Genomic DNA, 23,699 nt, shown 5'->3' on the forward strand with positions numbered 1-23,699 from the left:
ATTAAGCTTTCTGTCACACTGTACCAACTGTCTTCAACTGCATTAAATGTTAATCCTAAATGAACTTCACCCGTGTATTGAGCACAAGGTTGGCAATCGTTCATTTTGAACTCCTAATGAGACGCTTTGATAATGTTTGAGTTTTACACATGACTTCGTTTGGTAGGAGTCCAATATTTGTGTTCATGATAACCCTTTTTAATGCTGTTACATTAAAATGCAAATTGTTTTGAAATAAAATACTCTCCAATATGTGAGTGCTGTCACTAAGGCATTCTAATAAACAGAATCTTTATCTGTTTATAGTCACCAAATGTTTCAGGTACAGCTCCTTTATCTGTGGAGTTGAAGAGTGGAAAATGATATTGCAATATATATTGCAATTCCAACATTGTATTAAGGTGGTGATAAAAGCTGTTGAGTAGGTCCCTCCAGACTGAGTTGGCAGTTTATTAATCTGTGTATGGGGCCTGCCTGAATGACAAGTGAAAGAAAATTGTCCAGATTTTTAAAAAACCATCAGACAAGGATCGCAGCAGGAAGTTAATGTTGTCCTTAGTTAACCGAGCTTTGTAGGCTCCTGAACATAATCCGGTCATTGGCCCTTGGATCAGTCTGGACAAATGGGCAGATTATTGTACAGCACAATCACACACTGGCCATTTCCTTCCTCTAAGGAATCCCTCTGCCAAGAAATAGACTTCAACTAGCCAAACTTATTTCCATCCATGAATGCTTCTTGCAGAGACTCGCATGCACCAACAACCACTTTGAAGCTTAAGGAGAAGAAAGGTACTGAAAATTACATCATTAGTGACATTAGTCCTTGGTCTAGTGACTAATGGATTTTGCATTTATTCTGACCTGCGCACACAGTTTTTAATAATGTGCTCACAAAATAAATTTTATTGCGCACACAAGTAAGAAAGAATAAGAGGGAACATTGTTAGTGAAATTGTCACTGGAAATTATATCATTAGTGACAGGAAATGAAACTGTTTGCATGGACACAATGGGGCATATTTATCAAGGGTCGAATTTTGAGTTGAAAAAACGTCAACAATTCTAATTCAACCAAAATTAAGTCAAATGGTTTTTTTTTTGGCCGAATAGGTCCGTTTTCGATCTAATAGGTCCGTATTCAAATTGTACGAATCGAAGGAATAGAGCATTCAACCGAATTTCGATTCAAAGTTATTCCCAAAAAAAGCTTTGATTTTTCAAAGTCCACCAATTGACTCCAAATAGGTTCTAGAAGGTCCCCCGTAGGCTAAAACAGAAATGGCGAATGGTCGAAGTCGAATTTTTAAAGAAACAGTACATAATACATTTCGATATTTGAATTTTCAAATTTTTTTCAAATTTCAATCGAATTTGGACTATTCCCTAGTCGAGGTACACAAAAAAATAGCTCAAAATGTTTTCATTTGAAAATTCACCTCGACTTTGATAAATTCACTTTTTCAGATCTTTATAAATCATATACAGTATGCTTGAGACCTTTTTCATCGCCATTGTATGGCCATCCACTAACTGTGTGCTCGTGGGAGCTCAAATGCACTTTCTTGTGTTTATTGAAGGCAAAAATGTCATTACAGAAAGCTCCTGGAGGTGAGCCATATAACTTTTTTGGTTTTCTTGTTGCCTTTTAGCTTTAACCAGCCTGTCTGCATAGCATAGGGGAAATTCTTTCTAAGCACACAATTATTAAAGATTTTTCTGTTGTGTGCTTGTAAGTAGAGATGAGAATCATTTCCATACTTTTGCAGCATATGAGCCTCATTTTGAGAAGAAAGCTACATAACATGGGGGGCTATATTTAACAAAATCCATATTTTTCTGACTATTTAAATAAAAAAAATCTGACCAAAGTAAATCCACAATTAGACCTTAATTATTATTTAAAAAGCATTTAATCGGATCGGGGACAATCACAAACAAATTGAGTGAAAATCCGAATCATACGATTTTTTTCTGAATTTTTCTCCGAAAAGCCTGCATTTTCAGATTTTTGCCCAAATTTTTTGGCTAATTCCAGCACAAACAACAGAAACTTCCAAATAGGACAAGGGACTCTCCCATTAACTTATATACAACCTCGGTAGGCTTGAGATGCTGGATTTTCAGATTCTGACTTTTTCCATCCTCGGGGTATAATAAATCTTGAAAAATGTATGTTTTTTTTTTCCACAAAAACTTCGGATTTTAAAGTAAAAAAATACTAGAATTTTTCGAGTTTTTGGCATTTGGACTTTAATAAATAACCCCCTTAATGAAGCTGCATCAGGAACTTTCTGTTACTATAATTATTATTATTACCACCTTTAATGTGTTTTAGTGAGTATCTCCAAAAGTAGTTTTCCTTCTGTATACAGAAATCCACTCGCTGCGAGTCCCGGACTAACAGAACAGATAATAGAGTAGTGACTGGTGGTATCAGATACGTCGTTGATTAAATGAAGCATATGCATCCCTTACTATTGGTATTTCCTTGGTGTGACATCGGATCCCAGCCGCCAAAAAATACGGCTTGGTTGTGTACAGCAGGAAAGAACCAATTTAGATTTCAAAATCCATTAAACTATTAGTAAAAACAAATCAAATTTCTACAGGTTTGTGACCTGTTATCCAGAATGCTTGGGACCTGGGATTTTCCAGATAACAGATCTTTCCATAATTTGGATCTTCATACTTTAGAAAAGTCAGACCAAACTAGAATCCACAATTTGACCTTATTAATGAATAAAAAACGCACAATTTTATCAGATTGGTGACAAACTCAATAAAAGCGAGCAAAAATCTGAATTGTATAATTTTTTCAGGGTTTTTTCCTGAAACATCAGTTTTTCGGGCTTTCTCCTGAAATGCCCAAAATGTTCTTATTTTTGAGCTAATTCCAGCACAGACAACAGAAACTTCCAAATAGGATAGGGACCTCTCCAATTGACTTATATACAAACTCTGCAGGTCTGAGATGCAGGATTTTCGGATTTAGACTCTTTGCATCCTTTGGGTTTAATAAATCTCAAAAAATTAGATTTTTCCCCCATTAAAAATGTATATTCTATACTGAAAAACCCCTAGAATTATTTGAGTGTTTGTCATACATATTTAAATAAATAACCCCCTAAACAAACCCAATAAATTGGTTTTGCTTCAAGTTAGGATTAATTATATTTTATTTGGGATCAAGTACAAGCTGCTGTTTTATTATTACAGAGAAAAAAAGGAAATCATTTTTACAAATTTGGATTATTTGATTATAATGGAGTCTATGGGAGACCTATGTGCCTTTCTGTAATTTGGAGCATTTTGGTTATTTGGGTTTCCAGGTAACGGATCCCATCCCTGTGAAAGTTTTCTATTAAAGGGGAACTCCACAAAAACATAACTTAAGCTTTTTTTAAACATAATTTCAAGCAACTTTGCAAAATACATCATTTAAAAAATATGCAGATTTTCATGATTTTTAATGGTTTCTGACAGTTCCCTAAGCCCAGCCCCCTGCTCTCCTGCTAATCTGTCTGACTACTTTGTTGAGCTGTCTGACTACTGTTACTTTGTATCAACAGCCATCTGTCCTCAGCCTGCATCCTCCAAACCCCACAATTCCCTGCACACGTGATTTCAATAAGGAAAGGAAGATCCCAGTGCAATGCATTGTGGGTTATGTAGTTCCTGCATGCTGTCTGTAAGCTGTGGAGAAGTTGTTACAATGTGTAACATCAGTGTTTAGTCCCTCCTTCCCTGCCAGGATTTCAAATGATGCAGAAAGAGAAGAACTGTTACACAGCTGGATTTCAGCATAGAAAATAGCATTTATTCATACTTTTTGAAGAAACAGGTAACTGTGATGAGTATATTAGGGATTTCTGTATTATGTGGCCTCTTTATCAAATTTTAGTTTGGAAGCCGGAGTTCCCCTTTAACATTGCATTTAATAAAAAAAAAGAGAAATCACCAGATGGCAGAGAAACAGACAGAGGAACGATCATGGGCTCATGGCTGGCTGGAAATCAGTGATGTGAAAGGCAAAATGGGCCATTTTCCTCAATATTAAGCACCTTTATTTATATGGAGAGCAATTTGGGTTATTGTAGACCTATATAATATAAACCAACAGATGTTCAATTTCACTTGTGCTTGTGGAATCCTTTCCCCTTACTGAACACTAGGTGGCACTTGCAGCACACGCCAGTTAGTTGATGGCTGTTTAGCTTGTGAGCGTTTCAGGCGGCTGTACGGATAAATATCCCATAATATATGCAATTCTAAACAATAATAAAATAAGCACTGACCAGAGGCAAATAAAAGTTTATTCCTTCAGTACAATTTACACAGTGCAATAATAGGCCGGTGGTGTGATAGCGTTTGCCTATACCATTTACTTGTTTATGTAGATTTATTCAAAAGCATCATGATTATGATTGTCGTTATAGTCTGCAACTTTCTACATATTCTCAGCAGTGGAATGATTTCATCCTGAAAGCCTGCGTGGCTCGGGGATCTTTCACTAATCACAATGTCCGTAGATTAGTTAACTTAGGAAATACAATGCTGGTTAACCCTTTCATGTCACAGGGTTCCACTGGTTGTCACAAGTTACCATGTTGTTTGTTGCACATAACATTCTTGGGAACTCTGACTCGAGGTACAGGGCCGCCATCAGGGGGGCACAGGTGGTACAAGTGTACCGGGACCAGGCCTGAAGGGGGCCCGGCAGTGCTGAACTTTTCGAAAGAGCCAGGCCCCCCTTGACAGAGCCGAAGCCGTGTCGCCTACAGCCGAAGTCCCAAAGCGGCGAAAAGACCCGAAGTCTCGAAAACAACCGAAATTGAAGTCCTGAATCGGTGAAAAGACCCGAAGTCACGAAAGAAGGCGAAGTTGAAGTCCTGAAGCCACAAGTTCAATTCCTCTCAACTCCAATGTGTGTGTTTTTTATTTTTTTTAATCCCTTGGCCACCAATGTATTATTTTAATACTCTATAGGCCCCTGCCACCAATGTTTTATTTTTTAAATATTCTTTTTTTTTTAACTTGTAAGGGGGCCCTGGCACCAATGTTTTTTTAAAAATATGTTCTTTGGGGCCTTAATTTTTTTTAACTTGTAAGGGGGGCCCTAGCACCAACGCTTTTTAAGAAAAACTTTTATGAGGGGCCCTGGCTCCAATATTTTTTTAAACTTATGGGGGGGCCCTGGTCCCTAATAGCTTTTTGTAACTTGTGTGTGTATGGGGGGTTACTTTTTTAGCGCTGATGTCTGTGTGGTCTTTTAACTTGTACAGGGCCACATGATTTCTAACGGTGACCCTCTCTAGGTAGGATTATATTCCAGTGTCATATTAAAGGAGAATTAAACCCCCCTAAACCCAAGTTTTTCCCCCGAAAAAAAATTTGAATGTCAGGAAGGCTGCAAACAACTCCAAATTGATTCCATTATTTCAGGTTTTAGAAAAACTCGAATTGAATTGTAATAATTCCCTAGTTGAATTTGACAGTTTTGGCCATAATAAAACTAAAAAAATTCAACTTCGAATTTTCACTTGATAAATCTGCCCAAAAGACATGAGTTTTTTTGCATATAGCACATTCTTATGGTTGCTTTCTGCCTGCTAATGCAATGCTAGTCAAACACCCCGTTGGATTGGAATAAAGCATTTTGAGCAATGTTTTGCTCTTTCTTGCCGTAACTTCTCTCTCTGACCCCTGAGCAGTAGTGATGTGCGGGTCGGGAAATTCTCGACCCGCACCCGACCCTAACCCGCCCGCTCCCTACCCGCACCTGACCCGGGCCCGCTGCTCCCCTTTATTTATAGACCTGCGCCGGACTCGCCCCGCAGTGACGTCACAAAAGGGGCGGGGCAGGCAGAAGTCTATAAATTCCGGCACCGGAAGCTGGCAGTACTAGGTCACGGGCGGGGAGAGCAAGAGAAGAGTTTGACCCACACCGGCCCTCGACCTGCGCATTTTGTCCAGGGGTCGGCCCGAAACCCGCGGGCCTCAGGTTGGCCCACACATCACTGCTGAGCAGCACATATTAGCAGCACTGTTTAAACTGAGAGACAGAATGAAGAACAGGGAACTGTGTTTATTTCAAGACAAGGGGGCACTGAAGGGCAAATTTTCGCCAGCGATTGATCCGCCACACTTCACACCACTTTGCCATGTGTACATATGTTACCACTACTCTAATTCACAAAAATGTGAAGTTGTGTCTCAGCAGCTGAACGCTGACGAAGATTCTCTAGCATTAATTTGTCATTTCTTAGTAATCTTTCACTAGCATTCAATTCTGCCCAGTGAGTCTTCGTTAGTACTCGTACGCTTAGGTCAATTTGAATAGGGCGGGTACATATAGGTCATATATACTGTATGTCTTTATTAGAGATGTTGGTGCAAATGCTTGAAGTGGCCACTTATTATTACACATGTCTTAGGAAGCAAAATAAATACAAATGATCCTCTAATGCCCAAGACATGAGCCCACCCTAAAACAAATGTGGCATGCCCCTCAAATACTTGGGGAAAAAATGTTAACACTAAAATCTTTAATAGTTAGTACTTTTGAAGGCAATCCTGCTTTAAAATATGAAAAAAAGAGCATTTTTTAGAACTTTTATGAGTTTCCGGCGTACAGGATATGATGTCACTGACATAAGATTGAGGTGGATGTAGCTCCATCTTATCAGCATACAGGATATGATGTCACTGACATAAGATTGAGGTGGATGTAGCTCCATCTTATCAGCATACAGGATATGATGTCACTGACATAAGATTGAGGAGGATGTAGCTCCATCTTATCAGCATACAGGATATGATGTCAGTGACATAAGATTAAGGAGGATGTAGCTCCATGTTATCAGCATACAGGATATGATGTCACTGACATAAGATTGAGGAGGATGTAGCTTCATTTTATCAGCATACAGGATATGATGTCACTGACATAAGATTGAAATTTGCCCTAGTGAATTTGTAGAGTAGTGATCGTTCGCCTGAGTGAAAATTCGCATTGGAAATAGGGTGGGAAACGACACTAGTGACGGTCTCTTTCTCTAGTGAATTGTCCTCTACACCTGTTAGTAAACTGTCGATGTCCCCATGGATTATATTTCTGGTGAAATTTCTCTAGCGACGGCTGTTTCACCCTTTAGTGAATTTGCCCCAAGGTATTTAGTTATCCTGTTATGTTATCGCCTGGGATTGTATAGAAAAATGCTTCTATTTCACATAATGATATGAAGATCTTCTGCACTTATAGCTCACACCGCAGTTGGATCCGCACCTCTAGCTCAGAAGCAGCTGTAATTTATGAGCATTTGAGCCCAATTCATTTTCAACACATATAGGTCAGAGTTTCATGAATATGCATCTATTCCAATCAGAATACTGTACACAATGTAATAATGTCTGTAATGTATAATTAGGCTTTTTAGGCCATTGAATAGAAAGTACTGCATCAGGAGCAGTATGAGAAATACATTCTTGACAAATTACTGCAAAGTGCTTTAACACTACAACTGCCAAGTTACCCATTCCCCAGGGTATGCGGAACATTGGGACTTTTCGTTTTTATTCGACTAAATATGCATAATCCGGTAAGAAAAACTTCAATGCCTCTACTTTTTCTTTGCTTAATATACGAGGGGAAAGATTTAATTCAATGTATTATAATGTAAATTAAATTCATCAAATGCTCCAGTTCTCTAAAAGGGAGTGTTAGATATAGAAGTTGCTTATAAAATAAATAATAATGGGGCAATGTGTATTATTAATACATTGTTTCAAAATTATACTTCAAAATAAACATTTTAAAAATAAACCATTTTGATAGAAAAAAAAAAAAAACACCCATACAGCCTCTGCCTTAATTTTGTGTATGAGCAAAACCACTTCTTTGACCTCTGAATTTGCTCTATAACATTGTCTCAGTACAGGTATGGGATCCGTTATCTGGAAACCTGTTATCCAGAAGCTCCAAATTACGGGAAGGTCATCTCCCATAGACCCCATTTTATCCATATAATTGAATTTTCTAAAAATGATTTCCTTTTTCTGTGTAATAATAAAACAGTAGCTTGTACTTGATCCCAACTAAGATATAATTATTGGAGACAAAACCAGACGATTGGGTTAATTTCATGTTTAAATTATTGTTTTAGAAGGCTTAAGGTATGAAGATCCAAATTACAAAAAATACCCGTTATCAGGAAAACCCCAGGTCCAGAGCATTCTGGATAACAGGTCCCATCCCCATATAGGCACTTTTTATCACATTCAGGATCCATAAATCAATGAGCTGAAATAGAAACCCCTTATAACAGCTAACAACAAAAAAGGACAGGTAGTCTTTAGCACTTAGAAAGAAGCCTATGGCATCAAAAAATAAATTACAAGAATACCATCTCCCATAGACTCAATTCAATAACATAATTCATTTTTTTATTTCCTTTTCTTTTGTAGTAATATAACAGTACCTTGTATCTGATCCTACCTGAGATATGATTAATCCTTACTGGATGCAAAGCAATCCTATTGTGTTTAACAACCAATTTTAGTAGACTCAAGCTATGGAGATTCAAATTACGGAAAACTGCATGTCCCGGGCATACTGCATTACAGGTTCCATACCAGTATACTATATCACATTATTAATAAGTAGGGATGTAGCGAACTGTTCGCCAGCGAACTTGTTCGCGCGAACTTCGACCGTTCGCGTCCGCCGAATGTTCGCGAACGTCGCGCGACATTTTGAGTTCGCGTTCGATTCGAATACAAATCGTTCGACCATTCGACCATTCGAATTCCTTCGACCGCTAAAAATCGAACGATTTCCATTCGTTCGAACGATTGTAAGCATTCGATCGAATGAAAAGCATTCGATGGAATGCTTCAATCGTTCGATTCGAATGAAAATCGTTCGATGGAATGATTAAAATCCTTCGATCGTTCGAATCGAACGATTTTAGCGGGTGTTCGAAGTTCGCGAACTGTTCGCGAACGTTCGCATTTTTTGCCGGTGTTCGCGAACGGCGTTCGCGAACACCAAATCGGCAGTTCGCTACATCCCTATTAATAAGCAATTTGTTTATTAGTTGTCTCCTTTCTTTAAGTGGTTTGTGTATTCTGGTCATTAGAATTGAGGAACAGGCTGGAAAGAGAAGCGAGTACAAGAAAAGTTGCTAACAAATGAGTTTTACAAAGCCTAATTTGCCAGATAATTGTATTAACAGGATTAGATGTTAAGCCAACTGCAATGTATTTAGCTAACATGATATAAACAAGGCACAGAACAATCTAATTATATAGAGCATGACCCATATACTTAAGCTGGCGATAGACGCAAAGATCTGATCATACGAATCGAGGATTCATACGATTTTCGAACCGTGTGTGGAGAGTCCCGACATTTTTCGTCCGGCGGAGATCGGTCGTTTGGTCGATCGGACAGGTTAGAAAATTTCTGTCGGCTGCGGATAATATCTCTGCGTGTATTGCCGATCGTACGATTTTCAGTGGGAGACTGTCACCAGCTTTGGTTGGACATAGATATCGTACGATTACTGTCAGGGGCAGAACATTGCTGATCTGTTCTTTAACTACTTTATTTGATCTGACTGGTAAGACTTTGATCTGAATGGTTAGTGGCGGGTCGGGAGATGGGAAAATCCGATCGTACGATGATTCGTACGATCGGATCTTTGCATCTATGGCCAGATTTAGGGCAGAGACACACAATCAGATTCGGGGAGTTTTAATTGCCCAGCGATAAATTGCCTCTTCTTTTGGGGCGAATCTCCCCAAACTGCCTCTCACCGGCTAGAATCTAAATCATCAGCGGGATGGCACTCGGAGTGATTTGTTTTCCGAAGTTGCCCGAAGTGCATCGTTTGCCATCCTGCCGGCGATTTGCATTCTAGCCGGCATGAGGCAGTGTGGGGAGATTAGCCGCCCCAAAGAAGAGGAGATTTGTCGCTGGGCAACTAATCTCCCCGAATCTGAGCGTGTGTCTCTGCCCTTAGAAAGATGGACTTTTTAACACGATATAGGAATGACCTTGCCAGAGATCTCACAGCCTTAATTGAAGTCTTATCATTCAAAATCCCTCAGAGACAAGTCTAAGTGGAAAGTAATTTTGAGAGGAGACACCTGGTAATAAGCATTGTCTAACCTTACCGTCACAACCTACCAGAACTGCAAATGCCCAACACATATTCCTGTATGGATGTATATCTGTCCTACTGTATATATTAAATTAGAAGGATTATAGTATAGATATGGGGATAAAAAGGATGACGTTTTGAGTAGAGGACTTTCTTTGGAAATATAGACCTCTGTTAAATATTCTGTGTTGGCCTGAATTGCAAAGAAGATTCATACAAAAAATATCATCTGTTTGACCAGAAGTCAAGGAACCTGTACTTACGCTGTATTGATATACTTGCATGAAAAGCAAGGAATAAAAAACAAACAAACAGAATGCTTATTTCAATTATTTTCAACCTTGTGTTCATTCACTGAAATTTAAACAAACCCTGAACAGGTTATATGTTGGTATTTTTTGCATTCACAATACCTTTCTTTATAATAAAGACATTTCAGCACAGATAACATTGCAGTGCCACTTTGTGGAGTATGCGCAATCTTTTTGAGGCCCATTTATCAAAGGTCGAATTTCTAATTCATGTGAATTTTTTTAAGCTCAAATATACTCACAATTCGACTGTGAGGTTGTTTAAGAAAAACTTGAACGTCCAATAACTCGATCAAATAATTCTGATCCAAAAATTCAAAATGTATTCGAATCGTATACAAATTGTACGAATCAACGAAAAAAACATTTCTAATGTCAGGAAGGCTATTTATTCAATGTACTATTTTTCCCTTTAAATCTGCCCTTTAATGTTTCTCTAGAGAACATTAGGGGGCAAATTTATCAAGGGTCGAATTTCAAAGTGGAAAAAACTTCGAAATTCGACCATCGAATTGCATACTTCGATATTCGAAGTAGAATTCAAAGGATTTTTAACATCCTATTATCGTACTCTGATCGTACGATTATACTTTGACTTCTAAAAACGTAGCTAAATGTCGAAGTTTTTTAAAGAGACAGTACTACGATTATCGAATGGTCGAATAGTCGAAGTATTTTCACTTCGAATCGAAGTCAAATTTAGGCCTATTCGATGGTCGAAGTACCCAAAAAATAGTTTGAAATTCGAAGTATTTAACTTTGAATATTCACTTCAAATTCACTTTGACCCTAGATAAATCTGCCCCAAAGAATTGTTGTTATTTTGCATTTGAACAGAGCTTGCAGTACCCATTTTTATTTTTATATTTAGCGGCATTGCCCTAAACATTGCTGTGTGTTTACTTAATTAACATTGTTGATTACATGAAGGTACCGCATAAGTAGAGATGAACGAAATATATTGCAGAGTAAAAAACGCCCATAGACTACAATGGAGAGTAAAAAATTGTCACACCGTTTAAAAAATTGGTGATTAAAAAAACGCCCATTGAATTCAATTGTGTTTGCCATTTTGAGAATTTGTGGCGAAGCGTATCAGGTCAGAATCACCCATCGCTACTCATAAGTCATTACAAGGTTAGAATGATTGTCTCTTATCTGTTTTGCAGGTAAAATAGTTCTTGATTCATTTTAGTGTGCTATAGAGCAGGAATGTTAAAATTGGTAATAAAAAAAAAAGTAATGTAGCTGTAAAGAGGTGTAATTATTATTTTTTAACATCATATAACTACAATTTTAAATTTAGATTTGCTTTAAATATAAAAATTGTCCTGTAAGCCGGCCCTGTTGGAATATTTGTGTAAAAAGAACTTGCACAATATGAAACACTTTACATTAGTGCTTTTCTGTAAGTTTGGTCCCGTTGATTTCAGTGGGATTTACCAAGTCCAGAGCAGTGTAAAATAGAGGTATAAAAACATGCCTTTTTTCCATTATAAATTTGTGAATGGGAGATTTTGTTTAAATTTCTTTTTTATTATATAGCACCTTCATGTTTCTTTAGAGCTTTGCAGATGTCATCATTCACATCAATATCTGCCTCTTTATATTCTGAATTTTGTCACAAAGGAAACTTCCTAACTTCCTTCTTTTCTGCATAAAAATTCCACCACCACTTAATAAATAATATGATCAGTTTTACCCTGATTTTTGTAGTTTTTCTGAAAATGTAACATCACCTTTATAAGTAGGCCCTTTAGATCCCATGCAGTTTAGAAGAATCAAATCAAATACAGACCTTGCTGATAATACATGTAAAATAAAATAATTTTACATTATTTTAAATTCTCGCACACACACAGGTACATGGTTCTTTACTTCCTTCCATTCCTTTTCCTTTTTATTGCTCTTGGCCACACAGAAAGATGCCAGTATGAACCGTACTTATGTGACTTAAAGGGGCAGACATTGTGCCACGTAGAGAACAGAAAACAGACTAGAATAGAAACAAATGGAAAATTGAGGCTTTCATTTTTTGGTTGAAAAAAGCCTTGAATAGAATAGGCTTGAGACAACCCTGGAAGAAATGGCATAATAATATAATTTTAATGATTATCTTAACACCTTATATCAGATACGACCAGACAGGGACCATTACCAGACAGGGATGTCCATTATCACTTTTTATAATATAAGACTCGTCACTTGAAAATATTCCCTGCAATTTTAGAGGGGAATTTAAGAGGGGAAAAAAGTGCAGTTCTCTGTGCAGGTATAGGATCTATCAACCAGAATTGTTGGGATCTGGGAGTTTCCAGATAAGGGATCTTCATGCCTTAAGTAATTAAAATCATTTAAACATTACATAAACCCAATAGGATTGATGCATCTTAATTACCATCAAGTACAAACTACTGTTTTTTTTTACAGACAACAAGGACATTAAAAAATGTTTAATTATTTGCTTAAAATGAGCTCTATGAGAGGTGGCCTTCCCAAAATTCAGCACATGCCTGTACTAAGATGTCTTAAAGGGGTTGTTCACCTTTGAGTTAATTTTTAGTATGATATAGGGAGCGATATTCTGATATTCTGTTTTTTGAGTTATTTAGGTTTTTAGTCAGCAGCTCTCCAGTTTGTAGTGTCAACAATCTGGTTGCTAGGGTCCAAATTACCCTAGCAACCATGCATTCATTTGAATGAGAATATGGAATATTAATAGGGGAGGGTCGTAACAGAAAGATGAGTAATAAAAAGTAGCAATAGCAATAAATGTGTAGCTTTAGAGAGTATTCGTTTTTAGATGGGGTCAGTGACCCCCCTTTTGAAAGCTAGAAAGAGTCAGGAGAAGAAGGCAAATGATTCATAAACTATAAAACATAAATAATGAAGACCAATTTGCTTAGAATTGGCCATTCTATAATATACTAAAAGTTAACCTGAAGGTGAACCACCCTTTTAAGTCCATATGGAAATCTTACATTTCATACCTGCTTTTTTCATTACAACTTCTAACTAAGTTGCATATTTTGGACCATAGCATTGGGAACAGTCCAACACAAATATACATACTTATACTTTAATTAGCCTTGGAGCGCCCCTGCAATCCCCTTTTAGTCTCTAGTTATACCAGACCTGCTATCAGTGCTCCACAGAGTCATTTTCTCCTTTGCTGCTATTTTGGTCTTGAACTAAACTTTTGCAGAATGATGGTTTAATAACGGTATCACGTTCAGTCCGTGTACATGATATAAAAGATCACAGCGATGGTAATTTCACTAAAGCTTGATTTAGGAGTGGCTGTGATGAAGAAGTTCACAGAGACAATTAGATTTTGTGGCATTTAAAAAATGAGTTTTAGAAAGTGATATAACTGCAATCAAGACTTCCAATGTATACTTCTGATTTTCATTATACTTTCTTGGACGGAGAATCATATCTTAACTATTTATCATTTAAAATTGTGACTGAAAAGCACTCTTTCGTAACACATCTCTGCAAAAGATGCTTCTCATTCTTCCAGAAATTGCTTAAAAAATCGTCACGGCTTCTGTGAAACAGGTGGTGAAATCTGAATGTTGGATTTATTCAGTTTCCGCTATGTTTTTAAAAAAACAAGACCTCTGATGTGAATCACATAACTGTTGAGCATTTGTTTTACCGGACCCTTCGATTGTAAGCTCCTGTGAGGAGCATTACGATTAAGTTATAGTAGCAGAGCCTGAGTTGTGGAGTTGGAGTCAGAGTCTCGGAGTCTGAAGGGGCACATTTACCTAGGGTCGAACGATCAAAGGAATAATCGTTTGATCAAACGATTAAATCCTTCAAATTGAACGATTCGAAGGATTTTAATCCATCGATCGAATGATATTCCTTCCCCATTGGCTAACATTGGCCTTTGTAGGTTTTAGGTGGAGAACTAGGGGGTCGAAGAATTTTTTAAAGAGACAGTATGGTATTCGAATGGTCGAATAGTCGAATTTGATTCGAAGTTGAAGTAGCCCATTCGATGGTCGAAGTAGCCATATTCGACCATTCGAAAATTTAACTATTTTTCCTCTATTCCTTCACTCGAACTAAGTAAATGGGCCCCTTTGTGTATCCAGAGTTGGAGTCGCCAAAAATTTACTGACTCTGACTCCTAATAGCATTAAAAAAAACATGCAATGTCCGATTTTAAAGATAATAGGCATAATAAAGTACTTCTCTGCCATAAGAATTGTAGCCCTTTCGATACCCCTTTGTCAGTGTTACCCTCCACGTGTGGCGCTTACCTGATGACACGGGACAAACCTGAGCCACTCCGCAGTGATATTGAGAGAGACTGGGTACTTGGTACTTACTAGTGCAGTGCCTCCACCTAGTGGGATCCGGGAATGCACCTACGGGTGCCCCCACTGGGAATACAGTAATAACACACACACAGTATTGGTTAAACAGTATTGGTTTATATACTATAGTTTATATAAACAAGCTGCTGTGTAGCCATGGGGGCAGACATTCAAGCACAGGATACACAGTAGATAACGGATAACTACTACTATAGTTTATAAAAACAAGCTGCTGTGTAGCCATGGGGGCAGCCATTCAAGCACAGGATACACAGTAGATAACAGATAAGTACTACTATAGTTTATATAAACAAGCTGCTGTGTAGCCATGGGGCAGCCATTCAAGCACAGGATACACAGTAGATAACAGATAAGTACTACTATAGTTTATATAAACAAGGTGCTGTGTAGCCATGGGGCAGCCATTTAAACTTTGAAATCACTTAGTCTTTATTAAGAAATAACTTACCGAAACTCCACTTGTGCTGCTCTTCAGAAAATGCGAAAAAAATTGATGTTACTGGTCCTTTAAGTAGAATGCTTTGTGACATACCTTAATGTATGTGTCAATTATAAATGTAAATGTATAGAAACAGACTAATGGTTTCATTATATTAAGTTGGTGTAGGATATGCATGTTTCTCTCAAACCAGTTGCAGCTCATTCCCAAGTCCCTAACAATAGGCCCTCTCCATGTGCACCTCAGTTACCATTAACCCATCCCCATTGTAAGTATGACTTTGAGAGTAATTCTGCATTATCTGTTCCTTTACCATTACACTTCTGTCTCCCTTTTAGAGTCCTTCTTCTGACCTGTCCTTAATAATTCCTGTTTGTCAGTGTCTGTTTAATTTCCGGTTGTATGGCGTCCTCGGCGCGTCCAAGATGGCGGCGCCCAGAAGAGGCCATGCGGCCGTCAGACGCCAGTGTGACGCTGGCGTTTTCGTGTAGCGTATTAACGCTGGTGTCCAAAACGTGCAGACGCTGGTGTCTAAAACGTGCAGACACGTCCTGCGAAAATCCACCAGAAGGTTCTCTCAGCGCCCGAGTATAGGTTCCTCTATCTAGAGTTCCTGGGTGTTTTCTAAATATTGATTCTTTATTCTCGGCCTTTGCCTGAAACCTCAACCTTGATTCTTTGCTGCCTGGACCGACCTTTGCCTGAACTGACAATTCTTCTGCCTAATCCATTGTACCGCGAACTGTGTTTGCCTATTTGCTTCCTCCTTGGTCTGCGCTCCAAATTGTGCCTTTGGGCCCTGACACTGGTGCTGGATAATGCCCTTGCTGATATCTATCCCAACCTGACCATGGCCTGTGTATGGTTTTCTTTATTGACAAAAACCTTTACTTCTCATGTTCAGATATTACCATGTCTGTTACTCATGCAAGACCTGTTTAATCTTTTGTTGCCTCTAATTTGTGAATTTCAGCCTTTAACTGTTAACTTGAGTTCCTTGGGCTTCCTTTTCATTTGCTTATCCTCAAAACTGGAGGTGGGAATCAAGACAATACTTTGCCTAAATTAAACCTATTTAAAACGGCTGTCAATGCGCATTTTCTTAGGAAAAAACAACTTCATGCAAGCTTCAAGTGAAGTTCCAATAATATTGAAAAATGGGCTGACCTGCACATTCTCTGAAAGTACAGTATTCATAAGGTGTAACCTGGGTAGGAATGTGCTCAGGTGTGGATTGACCTAATCAGAACACAGGGGAAAGTAAATCTCTGCATCTAGACAAATAAAACATTGCCATTGTTGAACACTCTATAATGACTGTAATGTAATGGACAAACTTAAAAATCCAACAAATCCAACAAGATCAACACAGCTCTCATTGACTTCTATAACAACTTGACAACCGCTACTTGGCAAAGTTTGGCATAAAAGGTTTTCATGGTTTTTTTCACTTAAATTTAGAATTTTTTGAGATTGTGAAATTTCAAAATCTCAACTTTATGGTTAGCAAATGGGGCCCTTTTGAATATGCTAATAGATGTAGTTGAGGTTCTTTTGGTGATGAACAGTCTTCAGAGGTGCCGTAGCGGACCAAAAGTGGAAATAATTTCAGCTAATTTTAGAGTTGTCCCATTTATAAAGTAGTGAAAGTAATGCCCCAAAAATGTTGCATTGCTATGTATGGCCTTGGTTTCCTTGGCCAAGTTGCTATTCATGACAGTAGTTGGACTGCGTTGAGCATTTAGCACACAAAACTCTGGAGCAGTCTTTGATCCAGCGTGAGTGCAGGGCATTTTGAACCAGAATTATAATGGCCTTATGCTGAGAATAACCTTAGGTATTTAAGTGAGAAACAGCAGATTACATGTTTATTGATGTATCTCTATGATGTTGCCACCTCTACTGGTTGGCTGGTAGGGGTCAGCAGTATTTGCAGAGGTAGGAAAGTATATAAAGTAAATTGCTATGAAGCAAATGTCATTAGCTAAATCCAAAATTGCATTCCAGTGAAAAACAACTATCCTGCTGCATCACATCCTACCGTTTCTCTTAAACAAGTCAAATGTTGATTCATTTCTCCTGTTACAGTACTGTAAACTGTGTAGTTGTCCAAAAATACAATGCTGTATAATTTATACACTCTGCTAAAGAATGGATACAGCCTGCAGTAGGCTTATTTCAGTTACGCTCTTTGGGAGAGAGAAAAAATAAATATGGCGACATTATCCATTGTTTTGAACTTTTTAATTTTAATATTTTCTTTTGATTAGTCATTACAAAAGTGACAAGGATAAACGGGTGACATTACCTGCTTTGGTTTAATTGTTTTGTAACTCCAGTTAGAAGTACTCGGCGCAGCAAATGAACAAAACATTCTGTAATTATGCTGTAATTATTTTTCTGAAATTGTTCCAGTGATCCTGCTTGAAAATAGAACTCAAGCTCAGAAGTACACGCACCTGACAACATTAATTAGTTTTTGACCTTCATTTCAATCTGTAAAATTAATAGGTAATCACAGCAACAGGTGTAAATTTGTTTCAAGGCAGGATATTTTCAAGAGTGCATATAATGTTGTGTAAATAACTTAATTCTTCCAAGATAAAGTCAACCGCAGACATTTCATTTTTTTTGGATGATTGAACAATGTTTACTTTCTGCCTTAGTACAAACATTTCTAAATGGCACACGTTTTGTAGTAGGATTTGTTTGTTTGTAAGGTCCATTATTCAGAAAGTTCCTCCTACTTGATCCCAACTAAGATATAATTAAACCGTATTGGAGGCAAACCCATCATATTGGGTTTATTTAAAGGACACGTAAATCCTCCCCACAAAAAATTAATCAGTGAACAGTCTCTTTAAAATCTTTACATACCTGCCACTTTGGTTGTTAAAAGGTTAACCGTTAGGCTGCAGCATCACCTTAATCACTTAGAATTCCTTCTCCTCCTCTAACCCACTCTCCCACAGAAATTGACTTTGGCTGTTGGCTCATGAGAATGCACCGTTTTTCTCAGATAAGATTACTAAACACAACCTCCAGTCTAACAGCCAAGGAAAAGATAGCATTGCTGGTTCCCATATAAACTCTAGCGGTCTGATCCTATTTTTTTCTCCTAACCACCTTTTCTGAGCTCAGCTTAACCATTGTAGAGTTCAACCCCAGCATAACTTTTTATCTAAGTATGTTGTGCCTGTGTACACCTGCATTCTGCATTGCATAAACTTGCATAAAGTCAATGTCACTGATGATGTGTCAAAAGGAAAATGGCCGCCGGGTGAAAGCTGCTATTGTTTTAGGAAAATGTGATGAGGTTGGTAAATGGAGGGGGTATACGCAGTACAAATGATGTGGCTTGGGTGGAGAAGATGTGCCCAACTTATATACATGGTAGGAAAATGTAGCCTTCACATGTCCTTTAATGTTTACATGATTTTAAATAGACATATTATGGAATGATCCATTAACCCCAGGTCCCGAGCATTTTGGATAACAGGTCTTGTATGCGTATATTATACTTCACAATATATTGCCTTACCTATTGTAGGTTGTCCTAAATACCCTGCTTTACTTCATTAGATTATAGTAATTATAGAAAGATAAGAAACTGTAAAAGTGATGATTATGTATTTGTACATAATATGCACTTGAATTGCACCAAAAACATTCTTCACTACTGGAAAGAATATTTTAATTTGAAATGGCCGTCACTTTTTTATGGCCTCATGCCAGGTTATGAATAAGGTATTTAAAGAACAAGGAAACCCCAAAAATGAATGATGTTCACCTGAAAGAGCAAATAAAGAGTTTGTGCTTTCACCATTTAGTTACTGTGTACAACTGTTCCCCAGCATCACAGTATTTAATCATCTGCATTTAAAGGGTTTAGCTATATAATATCCTCTCAAGTCCTGAGCTAGACCAAGACCTGCCACATGCACACACATGTTTTGTCCTGTTCCCTTTAAGATGTACGTTCTGTCTAACTTGGGATTGTTGCAGTGCAGGGGCAGTGGGTGGGGAAATGATGACTGAAAAAAATGGAAGTCACAAAGTGCTCAATGAGGAATAACTTTTGAGGCAAGAGAAAGCAGATTTGAGCATTTTTGGAAAACAAAAATGTAGCGGTCCAGAGGGAGTCTATATAGCAAATAACTGTCCACAGCAAAGAGTTTCCTTTAAGATGATATGAAAAGTAAGGGCCTAAGAATGGACAGGGCTCCCCCCCAGTTCCTGACCCATTTGCACACCCCTCACACACCGCTTACAACCGTCTTTAAAAATGTCCTGTCCAGGTCCCTAGTTCAGATGCGGCCAGTGTTGGACTGGCCCACCGGGATACCAGGAAAACTCCCAGTGGCCCAAGGTGTCAGTGGGCCCTCTTGCTTCTTACCATTTAGTATATTTCATGGTCCTTACCTATTCCTTTATGGGGAAAAATGCTTAATAATGGAAAAATATAGTAAGTATATATAAATGACTAGCAGAATAAAGAGGTTGAGAGAGGAGGAATAATAGTTTGGAAAGTGGGCCCACTCTCTAAGGTTTCCCGGTGGGTCCATGGTCTAAGGTTTTCTGGGGGGCCCCTGGCATCCCATTCCGACACTGGATTCGGCTTTTGGGGGCGGTATGCCTCCTTAGGCCCAGGCTTTTGTGGCCTGCCCACAAATCCGGCCTGAGAATGGGTCAGTGTTGCAGTTGGTATGAAACAGATGAAACCTTTGCATGCTATGTGTTTTGTTCTTGCCTCATTGTTTGTTGCTAAACTTCTTCTGATTTTCGTGTCAGCAAAGCAGTTTAAAGTTCAGGCTGTAGGGAGGTAGAATGGAAAATAAAAAATGAACAGAACATGAAAGGCGGGTGCCAACTGGTGCAGATAATTACAGTTTTCATAATACAAAAAAAAATAATCTTAAGGTTATCATCCACTTTTACTACTTTGTGAACTTGTAAAGTTTCATGAGGGAACAATTGTAGGACATTTTGTCATGATGTGAAGTATCAGTTTCATTGTAATGATTTATTGCTGAAAGTGGATGGTCATTCTAATCTAAGGGGTCTTGGCCATGAATTCCCTTTGCCAAGCATGTTCAACAGTGAGATGTGGGTAAATTAATCATGTCATTGGTAGAATTGGGTCTCATATTACCAAATAATTATTAATTTGACCGATATTACCATAACACAGTACTATAACAATCTCTGCCAGGGCTGTTTCACCTGTGGGCATCCAGGTTTTGATGCTCCAATATGTAGTTCAATCAAAGTTGAAAAGCTACAGGTTTGTTTTATGCCAATCTATTTTTCTGTAGCCAAAAAGGTAATTATTGTGTCATATCACAGTTAAAAATCAACTCAAGGTGCTTTTATGTAATTAATCTCCTCCATATAAGCAACATAATTGTTTTTCACAAATGCTCTTACCTCCTTCATCATGGAAATATTCTTCATTTTTGCTGCTCTCTTCCTGAAGGTGTAGTAGGAAAGCATTTAAAATCTGATGCGACATTGCTTCTCCGAAAAATCTATCATGCCCAATCATGTGGATAATGCAATATCTCCTGTGCTTGGCAGACTGGATCGTTGAAGGTGTTCAAGGTGTTCAACTATTCAATTTCACTCTACTGCAGCTTGAGCAAATGCTTTCCCCAAATGTCCTTTTCTTTCTTCATTTATTTTTGATCTTTCCATTTTGAGATTTTGAAAGCGCCTAAAATCAATGAAGATTTTTTTTTTTTTTACCTCATTATTTTTTGTAATCTCTGAATCATAATAATCTGCAGTGGGATACTTTACTGGTGAATAAAGCTCTGCCTGGATATATGCGTTTCTGTTGCTTGGAATGACACATTTCATTGCTTCTCAGAGTATTGAGATAGAGGAAGTAATCGACCTAGTGGGGCCACTGAGAAGCTGACTGTGACAGGCCAAACAGTGATTTATAGACGGCTTTCAAGTGTTGCTCTGTTCCCAGTTCACTTTTATTTGGAGAACTGGATTTTCTAATCTTCTACAGATTTGTGTTTTTAAAAAATAAAGCTTGCAGCACGCACCATGAAATTTCTTAGACAGAGTTGAGTAAGTGAAAAAAGTGGAAGAGACAAATAGGGAGGACTGATGAAGGCACAGGATATAAGACACAAATAGGCAGTGACAGAAGTATTGGCTTCTGGACATTGGGAGCTAGAAACCTGCACTTCATCCCAAATTCTTGCCAACCCAGAACACTCCTCATATTCTACAGCTGGTCACACACATAAAGATCTAATAGTGAAATAGCCAAATAACCTGATATTTGCAGAATTTTCCCATCCAGATTAGTTTAATTTGGCTAATTTTAACAATGATGGGATTGTAACAGGATTATGCCAACCAGTTGGGAGAGATGGACTTTTGGTTTGATCCCATACACACTCCAGTAAATTGCTGGCTCAGTCTGGATTGACAACTAATGTCAACCTGTTTATTGCCATCTATACTCTTCACATGTGTAGACTGCCATGTTTTTTAAAGTATTTTTCCTCTGTCTTCTTGTAACTCCAAGAAGAATTATGAAATACTGTATGGGTATGGGATCCATTATCTGGAAACCCGTTATGCAGAAAGCTCCAAATTATGGAACGGCCATCTCCCATAGACTCCATTTTATCCAAATAATACACATTTTTTTATAATGATTTCCTTTTTCTCTTTAATAATAAAACAGTAGCTTGTACTTGATTCCAACTAAGATGTAATTAATCCTTATTGGAGGCAAAACCAGACTATTGGGTTTATTTCATTTTTACATGATTTTCTAGTAGACTTAAGATATGAAGATCTAAATTATGGAAAGATCCATTATCCAGAATAAACTGTACTTTAAATCTGTGTTAGTAACCCTTGCCAAAGGGCTATTGTTTTCTCTGCATTTTAGGGTAGGTAATGTTTAGCCCTCAGATGACTGATACCAGGCAAGGTTAGAAAGCCATTTAATGTTGGGATTGCATTAATCTTTTTAATTAATAAGTCATTTCATAACAGTGATTTTGACATTCCAGATGATGTTGGGAGTTGTAGATTTGCAACAGCTGAACGTATAATGGTTGGATATCAGACATTTACATATACATTTATATTTTAGCCATAGGCATTGTTGGGGTAACCTGCTACTGACGCCCGGGGTCACCTTCACAGCACGTCCGTACGTTCCTCTGATCCAGGAGCTTGTACAGAGAGACACTAGCAGGCAGTGAGACTCATAACAAGTTCAGTTGATTGGTAGTATTACAACAGCTTATATTGAGTACAAGGACGAAGAACATTCCAACGTGCTGACGTACAAGAAGTATTTGGTCTAAGGCATAGAAACGAGACACATCCTGCGAAAAGATACATGGCTTATCAGTAAGTAGTAACAACTGCAGAGAATAACATGTTATGCTGAGAACAGTACGTACACAGATACTGTATTGTGCTGAGGACAACAGTTAGAGCTGCAGTATTTCTGGTCAGGTGATCTCTTCCTGTTACAGTTGGAGCTGTAGTATTTCTGGTCAGGTGATCTCTTCCTGTTACAGTTAGAGCTGCAGTATTTCTGGTCAGGTGATCTCTTCCTGTTACAGTTAGAGCTGCAGTATTTCTGGTCAGGTGATCTCTTCCTGTTACAGTTAGAGCTGCAGTATTTCTGGTCAGGTGATCTCTTCCTGTTACAGTTAGAGCTGCAGTATTTCTGGTCAGCTGATCTCTTCCTGTTACAGTTAGAGCTGCAGTATTTCTGGTCAGGTGATCTCTTCCTGTTACAGTTAGAGCTGAAGTATTTCTGGTCTGGTGATCTCTTCCTGTTACAGTTAGAGGTGCAGTATTTCTGGTCAGGTGATCTCTTCCTGTTACAGTTAGAGCTGCAGTATTTCTGGTCAGGTGATCTCTTCCTGTTACAGTTAGAGCTGCAGTATTTCTGGTCTGGTTATCTCTTCCTGTTACAGTTAGAGCTGCAGTATGTCTGGTCAGGTGATCTCTGAGGCAGCACACTGACCATCACCAAATGGTGGTTCAAGGCAAGAGATGTAAAAGAGCAATATTTACTTCAATACATATTCCTGTTTGGTAAGATTCTTTAATATGCCACTTAATTTGATATAAACTATCTGTTGCTTAAGGGGGTAAAGTTTTCATTATGTATAAGATAATTGATCCTTATTTGAAGCAAAACCAGCGTATTTGTTTTATTTCATGTTTATATGATTTTTTAGATGACTTAAGGTATGAAGATCCAAATTATGGAAAGAACCTTTATCAGGAACCCGAGGTACAGAGTGTTCTGGATAACAGGTCCCATACCTGTACTTGATCCCGAATACCTTAAGGGTTCAGCCGAATCCAAAATAGTGTATTTGTGCATCCCTAATTTCCATGTAACTGTTCCAACCTGTTTAAAGCTGTAAACTGT

General features: G+C 38.1%; 1 pseudogene; it reads left to right on the forward strand.

Annotated features, from left to right (window-relative positions):
* Positions 1-23,699, forward strand: part of LOC108717372 — a 61,254-nt pseudogene that overhangs the window by 18,446 nt on the left and 19,109 nt on the right.

Source organism: Xenopus laevis, chromosome 5S, assembly GCF_017654675.1.
Source record: "Xenopus laevis strain J_2021 chromosome 5S, Xenopus_laevis_v10.1, whole genome shotgun sequence".
In the NCBI taxonomy this organism is placed as follows: Eukaryota; Metazoa; Chordata; class Amphibia; order Anura; family Pipidae; genus Xenopus; species Xenopus laevis.